This window comes from Phyllobates terribilis, unplaced genomic scaffold (assembly GCF_046119375.1).
Source record: "Phyllobates terribilis strain yellow unplaced genomic scaffold, ASM4611937v1 Scaffold_1__5_contigs__length_1240528914, whole genome shotgun sequence".
NCBI classification, from domain to species: Eukaryota; Metazoa; Chordata; class Amphibia; order Anura; family Dendrobatidae; genus Phyllobates; species Phyllobates terribilis.
This window is the reverse complement of record NW_027362761.1, coordinates 95,624,416-95,647,158: the sequence shown is the minus strand read 5'-3', so window position 1 is coordinate 95,647,158 and position 22,743 is coordinate 95,624,416. Positions and strand designations below refer to the sequence as shown.

Genomic DNA, 22,743 nt, shown 5'->3' with positions numbered 1-22,743 from the left:
CTTTCCTTAGAGATATTTTTGGGCTGGACTTACTGTTATGATCTGCTACAAGCACTAAGGAAAGAAAGGAGATCTGTCCCTACAATAGAACTAAGCTAGATCCCTACGATGTAACGGGGAACCTGATCCTGCGATCAGACCCGCTAAAGTCCTCGGCTAGTCTGTACGAAGACCTATAGATGCATGGGAGGGATCCCTACAAGAACTAGGGACTGGGATAAAGTTGGACACCTCCTAGCAGAAATTGTAGCAGTAAAAGACAAACACACAACATAGAACATAAAGGTCCGAAGACCTAGCTAAACTGACTGAGAAAGGTAACTAAGCACCAGGCTAGCTAAAGAGTAGAAATTACAATGAAGTCCAGCACGGCCAGGAGGGCGGAGCAGGATTAAATAGGCAAAAAAGGTCATGTGACCAGCAAGATAGAAAAAACCTAACAGGAGAGTTCTAAGACGTGCAGCCTCCTGCTGTGTATAGATTTCGCCGTGCAACCTCCTGCTGTGTATAGATGGCTACATGCGGCCTCCCGCTGTGTATAGATGGCTACGTGCGGCCTCCCGCTGTGTATAGATGGCTACGTGCCCCCCCCCTGCTGTGTATAGATGGCGCCGTGAGGCCAACAGCTGTGTATAGATGGCTACATGCGGCCTCCCGCTGTGTATAGATGGCACCTTGGGGACTCCCGCTGTATATAGATGGCTACGTGCGGCCTTGTGTATAGATGGGAGGATTGTGGCAGCTCATATTGTGTTTCGGTTCTCATACTGTATATTGGGGATTTCAGCATACTTAATTGTGCTCAATATTAAGTCATACAATTAATGTAAAAAGAAATTATTATAATTAATATATTAATATTGTGCCAAATAAATTTCACGTGAACTATCACATGATCTATCACAGGGGATCATGTGACATGTCACATGATACATCAGTTGTGTGTGCGGGGGGGGGGGGGGCCCGCACCTTCTAAACTGCCCGGGGCCCTTGCTACTCTTAATCCACCCCTGCTAAAGACCCACACCATTTTCATCTTCTATCCTTGAAGTATTGTCTCCACTTCTGTGGACGGTGCTGTTGTTTCTTGTGGTTTTCCATCCTTTGGATTTTTGGATCTCGTTCAGCTACTTACTGCCTAATAATGAAGATCTACATAATGGGTGGCTGTCAGAAAAGTGCGATCCCAGACATAGCCTATTCAATGCTGCAATTGCACATGATTAGCGCTGTACAATGGAAATATAGAGTAGTGGTGCTCATCAGTCCGAGCGCCATAATTGTTGGGGCTGGTATAACCATGGACCTGACAAAGGTCCTCAAGACTATGTAATAAGGTAGCATATTTGGGCATACTTGCAGCATACAAAAAAGATGTATATGCAAATTTATATGTAGAACGTAAAGTGAGTGCCACAGCCATTTGTGTTTGCTCATTTTTGCTGGCATCATTTATCATAATGCTACCACCCACATATTGGCCATTATATCCTATTATATTTTGGAAAATCCCATTTAATGCATAGCAACCCCACCTTCATCATTTTCATTGCATTGACTTGTTTTTCTGCATAGGGTACAGCCCATGAAATTAATATGCCAAATGCCAGCTAACTTTAAATCTCTTTCTTTTGACAAAAGAGAAAAACAAGTAACTAACATTTCATATGGCACAAGTCTGGAATCTCTTTGATACCCTGCCATTTTCCTTCAAATGATTTCACACTTGATAGATGGGATAGATGGGAGGTTTGAACAATGGGTTGGCTTTCCACACTTCCCCTTGCACAGGCTTTTGCAGGCTTTTATCTTTATTCACACCTTGGTTAGAAGCATTACATAATCAATACTAGCAATACGCTAAATTAACTTGGTAGGTATTGTGGTTACTGTTGGAATAAAGGTCATAAAAACACGTTGATTGTACAACTTAAGTATGGATAAAAAGCATTAGGGAAAATAAACCATAGACGGTTGAAGCCTGATGTGACCATAAAGATAAGCAATCATCTTCCCCTGCTCTAGAGAACTAGTCACCTTCTGGTCCCTCCACAAAATTAAAGGGTTTATCCAGCATTATTTAATTTTGTTTGGCATGACCCTAAGAATTTACAGGCAGGCATTTGCTGACTACCTGCCCATTCTGACAGGCGCCAATCTTAGCTAGCGATTTAACAGCATTCGCTGATGTCACATTGACAGAGCAATGGCTTCTCTTCAGCTCTGCTCCGTTGATGAGTCGTGACTGCCGACGTCTTGCTGATTGAAAGCCGGCTCCCCACTGCCTAATTGTGGGGAGCCAGTTGTCGATCACATGACATCAGCAGTCACGGCCCATCAACATAGAAGCTAAGAAGAGTAAGAGCTGCTCTGTTTATGTGGAGCAGCTGAATCACTGCCATGAGTGGTCAGTGACTGCTCTGAGCCGGCACCAGGTAGAACAGGCAAGTTGTTGCCTCTGTTAGCAACAACCTGTCTATTAGTTTTTAGGCCTATAATAAAAAAATAATAATAAATAAATAATTGCAATGTCTTTTTCCTGTATCTCCTTGACAGTGGGTGATGTTAAGGTGGCACAAAAATATTAATTAATGGGAAACAAGTGTTTGTGATTGTAACTTCCCTTAAATCTTTATTCTTCAATGTTTATAGTCCTAGAAGACTATGACATATAGCATACCTTTGTAATAGTAGGAATTGCTTACAGATATCGGTAAACAGCTATAAAATGGTAATAGATAAAGCAGCAGATGTACAGGAAGCAAGACCTGTAATCAGGAAAGCAGAATTCATTACTAAATGGTATCGACACGGTATGATATATTGGAACTATTAGCATAACCTGCTCTTAATCACAGCAATACATGCTAATAGAGGAGCCCAGCTGGCACAGGGTCATGTACAGAAGCTAGCTCAGACATGCACTACAGACAATGCCCATAGCAATCAAGTTAAATTTCTAAATGCAACATACTCACCTGACCCTGTTCATCGCTGGGTGGCATACTCACCACCCAGCTTTTACTCAGTCTGCCTTTTCTGCTAATGGAGTGATCTGCCATCCTGGGTAGCATGATCACCACTTAGCCATTAGGTTTAATGTTATATATGTAAATTAGGTCTGGCAACCAACTGATAGCTTGGGCTATTCATCAGATCAATTGCTGGACAGGTTTGGCGCCCAATTGGGGTGCATAGTGTCTTATTTAAGTCTCCACCTGCCACCTATTCATTTCCAGTTATTGCATTGTCCCGATCACTCCTGGTGCACTAACCCTGGTTGATGCTTTGGGTTCCGACCTGGATCTTGAACCGACTGATTAACAGATTCGAAATCTTGTTTGTTTTGACCCTGAAATATTTCACATTGACATCTATTTTGCCTTACGTCTCTCCCTGGCCCAATGGAATTGATTCCGTGTATTTTCCTGATCATGTAATTGGCTACTGGTTTCTCTGACCTCATTTGCTCAACATCTTCAACTCTCTTCACCAACCAGAAGCTAGTCCATGGATTTAACCCATGAACAATTGCAGTGAAGGCCAAGTCCTAGAATAGGGGTGAACAGGTGAAAACTAGAGCACTTCACGGACCTGTGACACATAGTGGCTTGCGCCCAATCTGACCTTAGAAGGACAGAAGGACAGAACCTCAAAATACTAAACTTGTGAATATTTATACCTTAACAAGATGTGCTAGTGAAAAGTGAAATGACGGATGGTATGTTAATGGTTGCTATTAACCCCTTCACTCCAGAACCCAAGGGACGTCACTCGGCTCAGCTCTTTTACTCCTTACACATAATGTTACTGTATTGTTTGGACATTAAACTACAGTTATATTTGAGCATTAAACAGGACTATTGTGAGGAAAATAAAGGTAAAATCGTTTGGATGCTTGGTTTATGATGAATGTCACATCTATAAATTAAAGGGGTTAAATAGCCAATGAAAATTGTGGCATTTCCGCAACATATTTGCCATGCTTCAAATTTTAAACGCCCGCAGTTTGTTTTTCCACTACATGTATATGATCTTGTATGCTTCCATATTCACAATGCAAAAGAACACCGCCTGAGACATAGTTTTGACAAAACTGTCAAACATTTTTGGAACTATTAAGATTTTATTATTATTATTATTATTATTATTATTATGCCCATTGTTTCCATCATAATCATTCCTATGTAATGTCTAGTAAATGGCCACAGAAAATGATTGCTTAAAGATGTGTGTGGAAAGTGGAGAGCAAGTCTATTCCACATTGGGAAAATGGAAATGCTTGTTATAATAGCCATACTATTTGTGGAACCCCATTTCATACTTTAAGGGACTTTGTCAGCACAAAATGACTGCTCAAACTAAGTGCAGCTGCTCAGTGCATAAAGGTGTGGCCAAGTACGCCTGTACTTGGTTTGAACAGTCATTTTGTGACTTTAACCCTTTAAAGCCCTCGTCTCACATAGCGAGATCACTAGCGAGATCGCTGCTGAGTCACTGTTTTGGTGACGCAACAGCGACCTCACCGGTGATGTCGCTATGTGTGACAGTTTGCAGCGATCAGGCCCCTGCTGTGAGGTCGCTGATCGCTGCAAAGTGTCCTGGACCATTTTTTGGTCTTTGCCCTCCCGCTGGTCAGCACACATCGCTGTGTGTGACCAGCAGGACCAGCGATCAGGCTGGTAACCATGATAAACAGCGGGTTACTAGGGGCGCACGCGCACGTAGTAGCCCACTGTTTATCATGGTTACCACTCTGCTACGGTGAGCGGTAACCTCCCGCTCACCGTAGCAGAGTGGTAACCATGATAAACAGCGGGTTACTAGGTGTGCATGTGCCCCTAGTAACCCGATGTTTATCATGGTTACCAGCCTGCTCCTGCTTCAGCAGGCTGGTAACCAGGAGCAGGACATCGTGGAAAGATTCTTTCCACGATGTCGCTGCTCCCCTGATCGTTGGTGAGCCTGCCTGTTTGACAGCTCACCAGCGATCACATAGCGACGCAGCAACAATCCCTGACAGGTCGTATCGTTGTCGGGATCGGTGTAGCATCGCTAAGTGTGACGGGGCCTTAACTCTTTTAACACCCTGTAGCATCAGCCTTGACTGGTTTTGGAACCAATCGGGACTGATTAACCCCTTAAATGTCAATCGTGACAGCGGCATGTAAGTGATTAAAAGGGGGGTAAAACACCCAGTTCAATACCATGATTGGTATTGAAATTTTAATCGTGGGTGTTGAAAGTTTCCATTGCACCCCAAGGTCATCTGATGACCCCAGGGTAATATAACCTTTTCAACCCAGCTATAAGGGTCTATCAAGGCTGAGTCAGTGAAAAACTGACAGATTTTATGCACTGCAGTACATTAGTACTGCAGTGTATTAGACTAACAATAAAAATGAAAACTATTCATGTCCCCCCCGTTTCGCCACTAAAAATGCAACACTTGCATTAAAACAAGAAAAATGTACACATAATTTGTATCGCTGTGTCTGGAAATACCCAAATGATAAAACACATTATTTATTCTATATGGCAAACACCTAAAAATAGTAATAAAAAACACGCCAAAAATCTTTTTCATCAGATTGACACACAAAAAATTGAATAAAAAGTGATCAAAAAGTCATATGTAAAAAAAAATGGTACAAATGAAAATGCCAAATTGCCCCACAAAAAACAAGCCCTAATATGGCTCATTCGGCAAAAAAATAAAAAAGATACAGCTCTCTGAATATGGGGATACTAAAGCAAATTCATTTTTGTAAAATATTATATGTAGTGTGTAAAAGAAGCAAAGCATAAAAAAACTATATACAGTTAGGTCCATTTATATTTGGACAGAGACAACATTTTTCTAATTTTGGTTCTAGACATTACCACAATGAATTTTAAACAAAACAATTCAGATGTAGTTGAAGTTCAGACTTTCAGCTTTCCTTTGAGGGTATCCACATTAAAATTGGATGAAGGGTTTAGGAGTTTCAGCTCCTTAACATGTGCCACCCTGTTTTTAAAGGGACCAAAAGTAATTGGACAATTGACTCCAAGGCTATTTCATGGACAGGTGAGGGCAATCCCTTCGTTATGTCATTCTCAATTAAGCAGATAAAAGGCCTGGAGTTGATTTGAGATGTGGTGCTTGCATTTGGAAGGTTTTGCTGTGAAGTAAACATGCGGTCAAAGGAGCTCTCCATGCAGGTGAAAAACAGAAAAAAACATCCGAGAAATTGCTACAATATTAGGAGTGACAAAATCTACAGTTTGGTACATCCTGAGAAAGAAAGAAAGCACTGGAGAACTCATCAATGCAAAAAGACCTGGGCACCCACAGAAGTCAACAGTGGTGGATGATCGCAGAATAATCTCCATGGTGAAGAGAAACCCCTTCACAACAGCCAACCTAGTGAAGAACACTCTCCAGGAGGTAGGCGTATCAATATCCAAATCTACCATAAAGAGAAGACTGCATGAAAGTAAATACAGAGGGTTCACTGCACGGTGCAAGCCACTCATAAGCATCAAGAATAAAAAGGCTAGACTGGACTTTGCTAAAAAACATCTAAAAAAGCCAGCACAGTTCTGGAAGAACATTCTTTGGACAGATGAAACCAAGATCAACCTCTACCAGAATGATGGAAAGAGAAAAGTATGGCGAAGGCGTGGTACAGCTCATGATCCAAAGCATACCACATCATCTGTAAAACACGGCGGAGGCAGTGTGATGGATTGGGCATGCATGGCTGCCAGTGGCACTGGGTCACTAGTGTTTATTGATGATGTGACACAGGACAGAAGCAGCCGAATTAATTCTGATGTATTCAGTGCCATACTGTGTGCTCAGATCCAGCCAAATGCTGCCAAACTGATTGGTCGTCGTTTCATACTACAGATGGACAATGACCCAAAACATAAAGCCAAAGCAACCCAGGAGTTTATTAAAGCAAAGAAGTGGAATATTCTTGAATGGCCAAGTCAGTCACCTGATCTCAACCCAATTGAGCATGCATTTCACTTGTTAAAGACTAAACTTCAGACAGAAAGGCCCACAAACAAACAGCAACTGAAAACCACTGCAGTGAAGGCCTGGCAGAGCATCAAAAAGGAGGAAACACAGCGTCTGGTGATGTCCATGAGTTCAAGACTTCAGGCAGTCATTGCCAACAAAGGGTTTTCAACCAAGTACTAGAAATGAACATTTTATTTACAATTATTTAATCTGTCCAATTACTTTTGGTCCCTTTAAAGACAGGGTGGCACATGTTAAGGAGCTGAAACTCCTAAACCCTTCATCCAGTTTTAATGTGGATACCCTCAAATGAAAGCTGAAAGTCTGAACTTCAACTGCATCTGAATTGTTTTGTTTAAAATTCGTTGTGGTAATGTCTAGAACCAAAATTAGAAAAATGTTGTCTCTGTCCAAATATATATGGACCTAACTGTAAATCTGGCATTGCTATCATCATATAGACCCAAAGAATAAATCAGTCTTATCAATTTTACCACACGGTGAACCACGTCAAAAAATATAATAACAATGACTGAATTTTTTGTTCATTCTGCATGTGAAAAATCTAAATAAAAAGAGATAAAAAAAAATGTTATTGTGAAGAACTGCGCCTTGCAGCCTTCCTGATGTCACTAATATGTAAGGGGTCACTTAGTATGGTCTCTCCACTTTCACAAACGTGACGTTCCGCACCCCCTGGGGATATGTACTGTCAACTTTTTTCACAGTTTTACACAGACATCCCCTGTCCACAAAGGCACAGGGAGTCACAGGGAGTGAGAGAGTCTGGCCCATGCAACCGCCGGCATGGCACAAGTCTTGCTCACAACCCTGACCGGCTGAGAGACCCCATTTACTAGCACCAGTGAACCAGAGCTTTGCCAGCCCAGTAGGATTGCCACCACCAATTCCTCGTTAGATATAAGCCCGGTCAGTTAACAGGATTATATTGGGCAAGAAACCAGCCCCAGTAGCATGTGACGTTGAACCGAGAACACAGACATGTGTGTTCATGGATCGATATAAAAGAGCAGCCCAAGGTTAAATTGGATAATTAATCACGTTAAGGGCACACCAGGCAAAACACTATATACACAATGGATATACATATATGATGGTAAAATATGCAAATACATGTGGTAGTACAATATCGTCAGTTGCCAGTTGGATGTTAGGTCTTGGTGCTGCGCAGCCACATAGGAGGTGTGGGGTGCCAGCGGTTTCTGGTTTCTTCCAATATGATATGACGGCATGACCTCTCTTAGAAGAGAACAGTGGGCCACAGCCTCATATGAGCAATTAACCCCTTAGTAGGTCACTCCATTTTCCACACCCGGGATGGTACTAGTTTCCCTCCCCTTGGATCTGGTAGCTGAAACTCCAAAACCTATGATAAATCTTAACTTCTTAATGGAAGGTCATAGGAAGATGGTTTTGGGGCCATCGGATCCGGAAAGTCCCCCATTACTCTTGGAGACCAAACACGGCTTCACGGCCTGGCTTCTACTAGTTGTTTTATGTATCTCCCCATCCGGGGGTGCTAGAATGGGTCAAAATATACGGGTTACTAGTAGAACAAAGGCTTTGGAAAAGTGACATGGCTCCCACACCTTCAAATAAAATCCAGTGAAATCTGCACTCCTTCTGAGCCGCACAGTATGCCTAAACCGCAATAAGCGGCCACATGTTTGACATTACTGTAGTGGGGAGAGCCCAATTAACAATTTATGAGGTGTGTGGCTCCAGAAATGGAAGCTGAGTGCAATGTATGGGCACTAAACTTACATGTTTGTAATTCTCCAGAATAAAGCATGATATGGCAATAAAGCATTAAAAAATGAAAACACATGTGGGACCAAAATAGTCACTGCAGCTGTAGATTAAATTCATTGAGAGGTACAATTTCTAAAATGGGTCACTTTTGGAGTATTTCTGCTATTCTGGCACCTTCGGGGCTCCGAAAATGTCACCTGCAAACTATTCCAGCTAAATTGGTGCTCCAAAAGCCAAGTAGTGCTTCTTCCTGCTCAGTCTTGCTGTGTTACCAAACAGTACTTTCTGTGGACATATGAGGCATCAGCATGTTTTGGAGAAATTGCGCATCAAATTATGAGGTCCTTTTGCAATTGACAAATTTTGCGTCTACTAAAAAATTTACATTTTTACTACTAATTTTTTTATTTCCACATTCCAAAGTTATGAAGTGTCCAATAGTGGGGTCACTTGTAGAGGTTTCTGGTGATCTGGAATCTCAGGGGTTAGGGTAACGGAGTCCACAATCCATTCAAATGGAATCTGCATTCTAAAAGCCAAGTAATGCTCCTTACCATCCGATCGCTGCCGTGTGCTCTAACCATAGTGTACAACCACATATGGAGTACTGCCATGTTGATTAAAAATTGCATAACAAATTGTCCTGTCGATTTTCTCTGATTACCCTGTGTGAATTAAAAATTTGAGGCTAAAGTCACATTTTAGCTGAAAAACCCTAAGTTTTTTCATTTTCTTGCTCCAATCTTTTAAAATTCTGTGATGTAGTTTGTGGGTTACAAATATTCACTACACCAATAGATGAATTTATTATGGGGTTTACTTTTGGGTGTGTCTGTTTTTTGGGCACCTCAAGGGCTCTGCAAATGGTGTCCAAGTATACGTTCCAAAAATTAAATAGTGCTCTTTGCTTTTCAAGTTTTGCAATGTGTCCAAACATTAGTTTTTGACCATATATGGGGTATCGCTGTGTTTGGGAGAAATTGCATAACAAATTATTGGTTCCATTTTCTCCTATTACCACTCATGGAAATTATAAATTTGGTGCTAAAACAGTATTTTGTGGGAAGATTTTTATTTTTTGTTTTCACATCTAAATGTTATAAAGTTTTGTAAATCACCTCTAGGTAAAAAATGCTCAATACACACACAGATGCATTACTTGAGGTGTCTAGTCTAGTTTACAAAATCATGTCACTTGTGGGAGGTTTCTGCTGTTTTGGCACGTCAGGGGCTCTGCAAATGTGATATGACATTCACAGTCTAATCCAGCCAAATTTAAGTTCCAAAAATCAAATAGCACTCTTTGCTTTCCGAGCCCTGTCATGTGCGCAAGCAACAGTTTTTGACCACATATGGGGTATCATCGAATTCGGGAGACATAGTGTACCGAATTATGTGGTCCATTTTCTACTATTAACTCTTGTGAAAATTACAAACTTGGGGCTAACATAATATTTTACTTTAAAAAAAACTACTTTTTCATTATCACACCCTGTAGGTTCAAAATGCTCAACACACACTTAGATGAATTCATTGAGAGGTTCCAAAATGGTCCCTTGTGGTTGTGTCTGCAGTTTTGGTACCTCTGGGGCTCTGTTAATGAGACATAGTGTCAACTATCTATTCCAGCAAAATTTACACTCCAAATACCAAATAGGACTTCTTCCCTTCCAAGCCCAGTTGTGGACCCAAACAGCAGTTTTTGACCATTTATAAGATATTGCCACGTTTAGGAGACATTGCGTAACAAATTTTATTGTCCATTTTCTCCTATTCCACCTTATGAAAATGAAAAATTTGCATCTAAAACAATATTTTAGTGGAACAATGTAATTTTTCATTTTTTCAATCCATTTTGAATCTATTCCTGTGAAGCACCTAAAGGGTTAACAAATTCCTTAACAGCTGTTTAGAATAATTTGAGGGGTGCAATTTTTAAATTGGTATCACTTCTGGGGTTTTCTGTTTTATAGGCCCCTCAAAGTCCCTTCAAAACTGAGTAGGTCTGTAAAAAATTTGATTTGTAAATGAAAACAAATGAAAAATCGCTGCTAAATTTTAACCCTTCTAACATTGTAACGAAATAAAAGGACATTTTAAAAATAATGCTGACATAAAGTAGACTTGCGGTAAATATTATTCATTAACTATTACGTGTGATATGACTATCTGTTTTAAGGCTATAAGAACTCAAAGTTTGAAATTCAATAATTTTTCTAAATTTCCATCAAATTTCAAATATTTTCACAAAAAATACTAAAAACGTATCGACTTAGTAGTGAATTGAACGTAAAGTACAATGTGTCACGAAAAAACAAACAATCTCAGAATCACTGGGATATATAGAAGCGTTCCAGACTTATTACCACATAAAGTGGAACTGGTCAAATTTGACAAACGAGGTTTGGTCACTAAGGTTAAAATTGGCTCTGTCACCAAGAGGTTAAGACTTGAGTATGACAAAGCTTTCTCATGTATAAACTCATACATAATATATATTTTTTTCTACTCTATTATACTGTTATTGCAGAATCATGATACGTGTTTCGCCTTTTGCATGCTGTTAGCTATTTAACATAAAACAGTACTGCTTGTTTAAGCCAAATATTTAGTTTTTTCCTTATGGAAAGCCAGAAAGTTGACACAGCGCTGTGTCTTCCAGCTGTTTTCTCTTATTTTTACTGTTGTGTTGTAAGGATAGTACACTGAAAACAAGGGAATAAAAATCATAAAGCGCATTCCAATTTTTGCACATTGACCTTTCACTTACATTAGTGACAAGGTAGGCAGCTAGTATGTTATTGTGACTTCACTACCTAATATGTACTGTGACACAAGCAGATGGATAATGGAAATTAATGGGTTCTTTATCACCTTTATGTTTTAGGACAGGTCACCTGAAAAGAATAGTGGTAATCTATACTAGACCAATGTGGCAGCTCTAAATGTAAGTTACGTTTTTATTACTGTACACACTACTATAAGCCATATAAACCCCAACAATTTGATATATACACGGGCGTTCTTGGCCACTGAGCCACTAGAGACTATAAATGCTATTCTAGGGGGTCATAACAAATGTATTTATGGATGATTCATAAGTGTGAATGAGAGAAGCTTTCGCTTGATGCTTGCCTCTTAGACCCAATCGGCCATCAAGGAGGTAATGCTATTATATCAGACAGTCAGAAAATGTATTCTTATCCTAAAATCACGTATTGATGACCTATCCTTAGATTAGAGTATCAATATAAGATCGGCGGGGGTCTGAAATCCCAACTCCCATCTCATCTAATATCTGTTTCAAAGCCAGCTGAGTGTAAGCAATGTACGGATTGGAACACATCAGCTCCATACCTGCTACTGGGTGTCGGACGCACACCAAATGACCTTTCATAGGAATAGAGATAGAAATAAGTCATCAATATAGGAGTCCTAAAACCCCTTTAAACCCCTAACGACCTTTGACGTACTTGTAAGTCAAAAGTCGTGTCCCTGCCGAGCCCGTATCTTTCCCCAAACATGATGGCTGATTAATCATTCATGATGTGCCTTTAATAGCTACAGGTGAAGAGGAGCTCTGCTCATGGCTGTTAACCTGTTAAATCCCACTGTCAATCTCTGACAGAGGCATTTAACACGCACCCCCCTGCGTCATTCCACGCTCCCATAGGCGCACCCGTGACGTGATTTTGGGACACCGATGGGTTGCCATGATGGTTTGGGGTCTGCTGAAGATCTCCGTGCCTGTCATTACGATCCTCCTGTGAAAGCCAGGCGTTCATAGGAAATAGTGATTTTAGCTATACATAGCAGTGCTAGTGCACTTCTATGTATAGTACAAGCGATCGGACAATCACAGATTAATGTCCCCTAAGGGGACTAACAAATACAGTAAAAACTGAGGAAAAAAAGTTTTTAAAAATATGAAAAAAAACCCCCACAAAAGTTCAAATCACCCCGCTTTTGCACCATTAAAAATTAAATAAATAATAAAAAATACACATATTTGTTATTAGTTCCTTTCTAAAAGTTCAATCTATCATAATATAAAATAAATTAATCCGATAGGAAATCAGCATAACGAGAAAAAAATCTAAACGCCAGGCATTTATCCCGAAAATTGAAAACTTAATGGATCTCAGAAAATGGCAACACAAGCAAATTTTTTTTTCTTGCAAATGTCCGAATTTTCTTTCACCACTTAAACAAAAAAAATGTGCGTGCTCGTACTGACCTGGAAAATCATATTGCCAGCCAGGTCAGTTTTAGCATTTGTTAAACATGGTAAATAAAAAAAACAAAAAAACAATTGTGGAATTGCACTTTGTTTGCAATTTCAACGCACTTGTAATTTTTGTCCTTCTTTCCAGTGCATCACATCATAAAATGAATGGTGTCATTCAAAAGTACAACTTGTCCCACAGAAAACAACCCTCATACGGCTATGTGGACGGAAATATAAAAAAGTTATGGCTCTTAGAAGAAGGGGAGAAAAAAACAAAATTGAAAAAAGATGGAAAATCGCAAGGTAGTGAAGGGGTTAAGTAAATAAGAATGTGATTTGGCTTGTATGAGCATAAGGATGTTAGCCTTTTTTATCATTGATGGGTCACATGACTCAATGACGTCATGGCAGGTCCTTCACAACAGCGCGAGCATTGCAAGAGACCGGACGGCGTGGACAAAACACCGGGAGGACATCGGAAGGTAAGTATAAACTTTATTTTTTATTTTAAATTTTACAGATTCTATGGTACCCAGGTGTGGAGGAGAGTCTCCTCTTCTCCAGACTTGGGTACCATCCGCACATTAGAACGCGCCAATTACGCAAGTACAGATGCAGTCTTGCGGAATTGGCGCGTTCTAATGCAAGTCAATGGCGGTGATTACGCTGCGTGTCTGCAAAATTAATGGACATGCTACGTATTTTTGAGTGCAGCATAAACGCTGCGGAAAAATACGCAGCATGGGCATTGACAGTGCGTAATTGCATTGGAGACCATGGGGGAAGGTTTACCAAGCGTTTCCCAAGCGTTTCCGCTGCGGAAATTCCGCAGCGTAAACGCTTGAAAAACGCATCGTGGGCACACAGCCTTAGGGCCGGATAACATTTTTTTTTATCTTTTAACCTACTCATGACTTTTTACAGTTCAGAAAAATGTCGGCTAGCAACCTCTATCTTGCTGAATTCGTGTGATAGCAAATTCCAAAAAAAAACACATTTTGTCAAATGCGGATTTTTGAAATATTCAAGTACAATTCAATTCCACTCAAATTTATTTGCCTATCTCCAGCTCTCATAGTCTTCTATAATCATCTTCCTTGAAACGAATAAAAAAGTGCGTATGAATGTGCAATAAGGATCTATAGGCACTCAATTTTTCATTTTTAAAAAAGTTTTGCATGCAAGAGTCCTTGTGTGCTGTCATAGATAAGTTACCTATAACAGTTTTCAAGGACCTGGAGCTCCAATTGTTTTGCAGTGGCATCCTTGTTAATAAATCTGTCCTAATATATAGAAATACAGAATGGAGTTAGGAAAGGAACCACACAAGTGCATAACAGAAAGTTAGAATAGTTGTCACATCTGATATGGACGCATATATATGTGTGAAGAGTCAGCTGTCTTCTCTGTGGTCAGTGAGTCCGCTTATATCTTTCACACTGGTGACTTAGAAATATGTCAGTTTATGTAGTGGGTTTTATTGTCAAGCAGAACAATATGCTGAATGGCTTTTTCTGAACAATTTTTATAAAGTTAGCAATATTTCTAAACTACTACAGCAAAATAATCATTTGCCAAGCACTGATCTAGCTGAACATATTTAAAGAATACCTGTCACCTAGTCAGAAGTGTCCAATTTTTGCTCGTCTTTTATTCCTTCTGGTCACCTGAGTATTCTGTGTTTTTTTTTATCCGTTAAACGGTTCCAGAGATTTGGGTCTTTTGATTTAGTGCTACTTTTTCATGGTCTTTACAAAAAGGGTGTGGCCGACATGATTCTCTGGTGGCGTGTGTTTAATCTGCTCTGTATTATTTCCCAGTGAGCCATGCCCCCTGGCTAAAGATGATAAAAACTAGTAGTAAATCATAAAATAAAATAAAATGGCATACTCAATGGAGCAGCGAAAATAAAAGAGAAAAATCTTGCCACCTGGTGACAGGTCCTCTTTATCCATATGAAGTCCTACCGGACACTGTGTACTGTATATACTATGTCTTATGCATTAAAACCAGCATGAACCATGAGTGGAGCAAATTCTTCTAGCAAACTAATAAGATCATTGCTTTTCCATTGGGGCACATTTATCAAATAAGTAATCAAGGAAGGAGGTAGGGTGAAAGGAAGGTAAAACTTCCATCATCTATCATCAGTCCAAAATGCGTAAGGTTCATACGTGTTTATTCCCCCCTGCCCTTTCCCGGTTTTACCTTTTCACAATTTTAATGAAGTAAACTTCACAATAAATATGATTTTTTTGACTCATTATTTTTCTAGAGCGCTGGAAGTTTTCCCTTCCTTTCCCCCTTCCTTGATTACTCCATATTTTAACACCAATTTGAATAAAAAGCTGGGTGTTGTAAAATGTGCCTGATTTATTAAAAGGCACATGCTTCATAGAAGATTAGGTGCATTACTTTCTTTGCTTGTGCCAGAAAGTCAAATCTATGGGGTATATTATACTCATTTTTTTAGGCTGTGTGTGAAACTACCCCTTCCACTAACCGCCCTTAAAGAAAAGTGCCGTGAGCGGCAGTGGGTTAAAAAAGTTGCAAACAATAGCGTACATATGACATGCGCTATAATTTGCAATGTTTTTACACCAGAAAACTGATTTATTCGCATTAGTAAATCTGTCCCTTAGTTTTCTCTTTGTAAAGTGTCCTCCTTACAAGACAACAGACAAACGTGCCTCAGTTTTTCCAGTTACTTATTATGTGGACTTTAAGTAAATTCTTCCCTCATTGTATAATCCCATTCATTGTATAATCATGGCAAAAAACGGAAAGTAATACTCTGCACTCGAAAACTAATAGTTCTTGTCTTGAAACAATTAGCCTTTCCTGTTTTCATTCCATAAGCAGCAAGTCTGATAGTTTTACTTCTTTATGAAAGTTAGGAAAATGATGCAGAATGTCGTTAGCACGGGTCGCTGGCTAAATTATATTTGTGCTGAGATACTGTATACACCAGACAATAAAATGCTGCACTTCCCATTTAAGAAGAAAGAACCATTAAGATAAGGAATATAGAAATAGCGGACAATAAGGTTTAGGTACTAAGTGGTGTATGGTGGACGTCGGACAATTTTGAGAAATCTGTTCACTTGTTCCCATAGCACCACAGGAAACAAAGAGGCCGCAGGAAAAACCCCACGGTATAATAAGAGGAAGCGAAGCAAGAATACGATTTTGTAAATGTCTAAAACCAAAGGAAAGGGCGAGATCTTACTTAACTGCATGTCTATATTCTTGAGATTACCTGTGTGTGTACATGAGAAAAACTGTTCTAGACAGACGTGTGACGTGGTCACATACTTTCCCATGTTACTTATTCACATTGAAATCCCATTAATCCAGCATATGTGGTACTATGCAAATAACTGTATGGATGTAACTGCTCTACACAAGAATATTTTACCTTTTTTACCTTTATAAGTGAATTTCATTTACCTCCCATAATTGTTTGATAATTCTGAATATTTGTTAATCGGGACCTATCAAATCCCATTTTTGTAACATTATACTGGTATTCCCAGCTCCAAAATCCTATCCCAATATGTAATAATAATAATATTAGTAAATACCTCCAATTAGAAATGTAGTATAGTTTTTCTGATTCGCTATGTCTCTTTCTGCATGTGCAGGCATTGCAGGACCTTAGGTATCCATGGTTACAACCACTAGGACCTAGTGAACTGTCACTATATCAGTGGTCGTAACCATGGATACCTATGGTCCTCCAACGCCTGCACATGAGGAAAGAGTTAAAGCAAATCTGAAAAACTGTACTACATTTCTAATTGGAAGTATTTGCTATTTTTATTATTATTATTACACCCACTACATATTGGGATAGGATCTCGGAGATGGGAATACCCCTTTAAATGGAACCTGTCAGCAGTTTTATACCTTATAAACCATACCCATTACCTTTTAAAGCATGTAAATTGGGTTCTTACAACCCCATCACACCTTCATACGTGCCATGCCATTGAAGAAGTGTTTTATTCATGTCCCTCGTTGCATGCAATTTGTGTTGTCCGGTCCAATGGATGTCTCCAGAATACATGCATTTTTACTTTTTTTTATATTTTTAAAAGCGTCTTTAAATTTACTTCATTTTTTTAGTCCCCAAAGGGGACATGAATCTGTGATTATTTGAACTACTGTTCTATATACTGCAATCCTAATGTGTTGCAGTATATAGTAAAAATTATGTTCTCCTATGAAGCCCAGCCACAGGCTTGGTTTTTACGGGAGGACTAAAATTGCACCATTTAATCGAGTTATTGGGAACCAATTGAAGCTGGAGCATGTGTGCACTGGTGATTGAGCCATGTAAATGACATTTCCATTGACTGACAGTAGCGTTTAAATGGTTACACAACAGCTATTGGAGCATGCTCCAGTCAATGCTGTCGCTGGAAGATGCTGGCTATGTAACGCAGATCCTGAACCCTCTTCCCACATAGGGACCTAACGTAGGATGTACTATTATGTCCTTTGTTGAGCGTGGGTTAAAGAGAACCTGTCATCACTACTAAAGTGTCTGTTTTAGCAAATTCCCCAAGAAACAACTTAGCTAGGGCACCTTTTCCCATACCTCTGCATTGTGTCATTCCTTAGTTATCTCTGTTCCTAAATTTATGAATAAATTGACAATGGGGTGTTATCAGTACCATTGACCAAAGGCCGTGTCTCTACAGTCTGATAATGTTAACTCTGAATGGAAAATGTAGGAGCATATAGGGACCCACCTTCAACTGGTTACACCCAGTTGTCAATTTAATCAAAATCTTCTAGTGGGAAAAACAGAGAAACAGAACGACAGTGTTATACGAAAAAATTCTCCAGAATTTTTTTATTATGGGAAATATTTTAATAAAACAGATCAGAAGCACAGTGGCTCAGTGGTTAGCACTGTTGCTTTGCAGCGCTGGGGTCCTGGGTTCAAATCCCACCAAGGACGACATCTGCAAGGAGTTTGTATGTTCTCCGTGTGTGTGTGTGTGTGTGTGTGGATTTTCTCTGGGTTTCCAGTTTCCTCCCACACTCCAAAGACATACTGGTAGGGAATCTAGCTTGTGAGCCCCAATGGGGACCATAATGTCTGTAAAGCGCTGTGGAATTAATGGTGGTATATAAGTAAACCATAATAACTAAGAAGTATGCAAAAGGCCTCTTTAATACTATTTTATCAAGCACGGATACATATTGAAAGGAAGACTCATAAAATGATATTGGATTCATCACTATAACAATCAGGTTTGTAGGTTTTGTTGTTTTTGAGAAACCACAAATATAGTTGTCTGCTTAACATTTTGAACCCTGTGAAAAACAGATCCTGACTGTGTGCAAAAGTGATGCAAAACAGATGCATTCTGGCATTACTTTACATCTAATAGAAATAAATAGAATCTGTCAAAGGATTCATTCCTTACATTTTTCTTATAAATTATGTGTCAATACAGCATCAAGAAAAACTCTGGTCCTAACCTAGTCTTAATCAAATGTATATACTGAATATAAACAGTAACAACTGGGTCAATGCGAAGCACCTAAAAAAGTTTTTGCAGAACTTTTTAATGCAGAGAATTTCAGCTGAGAATTTGATATTTGCATTTGTATTGCAGTTCATTGTAACATACAATTAATAGATAGTATTTGTAGTATACTCTACCCAACTTCCTTCACCCTTGTAATTTTTATCAGCAAAAAGAAAATCTCTTTCAAGTTGACCAATTGTACGGTCTCAGCTGGTCCTTAGCTAGGCCTTAGTGGGAACCCTAAGTCAAGAACTTAAAGAAAAGGGGACGGTTAAAGGGCATCTGTCAGTAGGATCAACACTCCTAAACCGTCTATATGGACATGTAGGTCATAGGAAGCTGAATAAAATGATACCTTGATATCTGCGATCCAATGTCTTATTCCACGGAAATCTTTATAATGTAATATTATGTAATATTTCATAATATGTAAATGAGCTGTTAAGATCTATGGACTGGACATAGATCTCCCAGAGAATCTGCCTCCAGAGTTAATTTAAATGAAAGGGGTATTACCAATGTGAGACATGTAATGGCTGACATTCTGATCTACTTGTCTCACACTGGTAATGACCCCTTTCTTTTAAAATAAGCTCTATAGGTGGATTCTCGGGGAGATCTATGTCTGACCCATAGATCATCACTGCTCATTTACCTATAAGAAATACATGGATTTCTTGGGAATAAAACATCGGATCACAGTTATCAAGCTATCATTTTACTCAACTTTCTATGAACTAAATTCCCAAATAGACGAGTTAGGAGGGTTGATCCTACTGACAGATTCCCTTTAAGTAAAAAAGGGTGTCAATCTTTAAGGGGTTTGCGTATCACAAGATAATGATGATCTATCAATGGTAGATCGGTCGGAGAATTCACACAGATCAGCAGTTGTAAGCTGTGACAGTGGCTGGATGAAAAAACATTAAATGGAGGTCTATTTAATGTGTAGTGGCTGCTTAAATAGGAACCAGCTGGAGCTTATAACTAGTGTTGAGCCACCCCCGTAGTGTTCGAGTTCGGTTCGGTTCGTCGAACACCCGTGTGTTCGCCGAACTGTTCGTCGAACTGTTCGTCGAACACCTTCGAACACCGTTAAAACCAATGGCAGGCAAACAAAAACACATAGAAACACATAGAAAACACCTTCAAAGGTGTCCAAAAGCTGACAAACTGCTCAGAAGACACAACTAACACATGGAAAAGTGACAAGTACATATAGTCATGCGAAAAGAAAAGAGGTGGAGGAGTAAAAGGAGGGGGAGACACAGATATAGGCATGTCATGCCCTTCTAAAATCCAAAAAGTGAGAAGCCGAGACGGCCAGTCCGCTCCTGCCCGTGCCACCTCCGTGTCGCCGGGTTTGTGCCAGAGCCGCGGTGAACCCTGACGGCCAGCCCCCCTCTCCCAATACTGGTGCCTGTCCGCTGGTGGGTCGAGAGAGCCCCCCTGTGGTGGAGGCAGCTCTAAGCTTTTTAATTTAAATTGTCCCTCTAATTTGAATGAATACACTTTAAATCCATTTACAAGGATCTATTGGAGGGCAAGTCTCATGCCAGCAGCCGCGTAATTCCAGCTCCAGTAGCGTCCACTAAAGCTGCTGCAGTTAAAAAGCTTTTATAAGGATCGAGCTCGGCTGTCCACCGCAAGGCATCCTAGTGCCAGTCCCAGCCCCTATGCCTTGGGGTGCCTCCTGATGCTCTTCACTGAGTATCCCGTGGTCCCGAAGCATTTCCTTTGAAAAAATTAAGTGTCCAAACTACAGGTGGTGTAGCTTGCTTAACAGCCGGGATAATCCGCTGACTAGCAGACACTGCTACTAGGCACAAAGTATTTCCTGGGCTAGATGCAGTTAAAAATTTGTAAGTAGATACTCTCGTTGGATGCTGAGAAAGCATTCCATAGAGTCTCCTGGCACGCCATATATGATTCTCTTAAAAAGGGGTCTAGGGGACCCTTTTATAGCCAAAATCACGGCCCTGTATCACAATACGTCACCTAGGCTGAAGATAAATGGAACTGTAGCACCGAGGGCTCGGTTGCTACAGACGTATTGCACCTCACCCAGAGGTGTGATATCTCACTCTCAGATAAGGATGGAGTGTGGATCAGGACCCGACACCTGCATGCATTACACCGCATTGCCGTGGGGCAGGGCGACCAATATGCCCCTGAGATGGGCACGACAGTCCCTGTCCCTGGCTGGAGTGGGGGGAGGGAACACTGAGGAAGGGGAACCCTGCAGTGCAGGAGCAGGGAGGAAGCAGTTCCTGGGTGCATTGAGAAGGGAGTATAAAAGGTGGGCACCATCTTAGTTCAGTGCAGAGAAGTCTGAGCAGAAGTGGCAGGGAGCAGGGGCTCTGCATGAGCTCTGCTCCGGAGGCGGGCCTAGTAACAGAGGCCCAGGCCTGCAAGAGGGAGAAGGAAGGAAGAGGAGCGGAGAAGGCTCCAGGAACGAGGAATGAAGGGATCCCAGGGGTGCGGACGGGCGAGTCGCCACCGCACGCCCGAATCCACCTGCGTGGAGGGGTCAGGCCAAAGGGGGAGACCGGTCCCCGAACTAGTGGAGGCAGGAAACGACCCTCAGCTAGAAACCGGAGGCTCTGACATTTTATGTGGCGCAGCCCCTTGCTCCACCCGCTAGGAAGGCACCACATAGGGTCAGGGAAACTGGCGCCAAGTTTACCAAGAGGAGGCCCGAGGCAGCCGGACAGAAGTGTTGGTAAGAAAGGCCAGACAAAGGACACACAAAGGGGGTCCTGTGAAGCGCTCCAAAGTTATCTGGGAGTTGTCTGAGCCCCTCACCTGGTGAGCACAGTACGACGTGGGCAGCCGTTACCTGCAGACGTGGTCTGGATAATAAGAACTGTGAGTAAAGGCCCTGAACTGCATCACTGACTCCGTGTCGTTACTGCTGCTGCCCTGCACCATCACCCCCATCCTCCGCATACACTGCCCTGAGGCTATACTCCTCCCGTGGGGAGTTATGCTACGCTCTGCTGCACCCACAACACCAGCCTTAGCGGTCTGCCCTGTAGCGGCGGTTCACTCTGACCGCAATCCACGGGTGGCGTAGTCGGACATTTAAACATCAAAACCACATAAATAGTTCCGCCACTGGTTTGACCGCCCTGAGCCACGGAACCGGATCGCCGCCACGAAGACTACAACCACTAGCATCCACCAAAAAGGGTCCGGCTCCGGGTGTCCCAAGGCCCAGGGGGTGCGTCAGAACATTTTCATCACCTTTCACAATCACCAATGGGACAAGGCAGGGATGTCCTCTGTCCCCTCTCTTATACATCCTAGTGACGGAGCACCTGCTCTCATCAATTCGCCATAACCCCAATATTAGGTGGATTGAGGTGGGAGGCACCGAGTACAAGTGCTCTCTATTTGCTGATGATGTCCTAGTATATATCACTCAATCACATATATCCATCCCTGCTGTTATGGCTGAAATAGATCACTTTGTTACATGGTAAAATTTTAAAATCAATGCAGCGAAGTCTGAGGCCCTCGATGTCTCCCTCCCTAAATCCATATAGGATTCCATCTAGTCCAACTTTCCCTTTGCCTGGCCCTCACAGGGTATCAAATACTTAGGAATTCCTATTCATAGAGACCTCTCCCATCTATGTTATCTTAATTTTGGGCCCTTTATTGAACAATTCCATACAGACCACGGTTGGCAAGTTAGAACTGTAAGATTCACTACGTGAACCACTGGTATTTTGTGGAAAAGCACATGTAAGATTCTGCAACAGTCTCTGCTGATACTCCTGCATGCGTGCATCCCTTTCTATGGCAGGAATAATTTCTGCAAATTTACTTTTGTACCGGGGATCTAACAGTGTGGCAACCCAGTAGTCAGGATTATTTCTAATTCTCACAATTCGAGGGTCATGTTGCAGGTAGTGCAGCAAGAAGGCACTCATGTGTGTTGCGCATCCAGGAGCACCAAGTCCCTGTTGTGTTGGTGGCGAGGTAACAATCATGCTTCCTTCCTCTGTCCTCTCCCCCCAACCTCGCACAACAGAAATGTGATCAAGGTCTCCCTCATCTGATGAGTCTTCCATCAGTTCGTCCTCCACTTCTTCCTGGGCTCCTGCACCTTCCTCACTAGTTTGGCTGCTACCATGCGCCCTGGTAAAATCATCTCCCCCACCCTCACATGCCTGCCG

General features: G+C 41.2%; 1 protein-coding gene across 5 annotated transcripts in view; it reads left to right on the top strand.

Annotated features, from left to right (window-relative positions):
• The window catches only part of LPAR1 (lysophosphatidic acid receptor 1), a 205,278-nt gene that overhangs the window by 46,339 nt on the left and 136,196 nt on the right, over positions 1-22,743 (top strand). For 2 of the 5 annotated variants that reach the window (XM_073664761.1, XM_073664771.1), the window contains exon 2: positions 11,673-11,732. The exons of 2 other annotated variants lie outside the window; for them this stretch is intronic. The gene's annotated coding sequence lies outside the window, so the exon portion shown is untranslated. Of the gene's footprint in view, positions 1-11,672; positions 11,733-13,158; positions 13,317-22,743 lie in introns of all 5 variants that reach the window. One more of the 5 variants, XM_073664780.1, reaches the window with a different exon arrangement.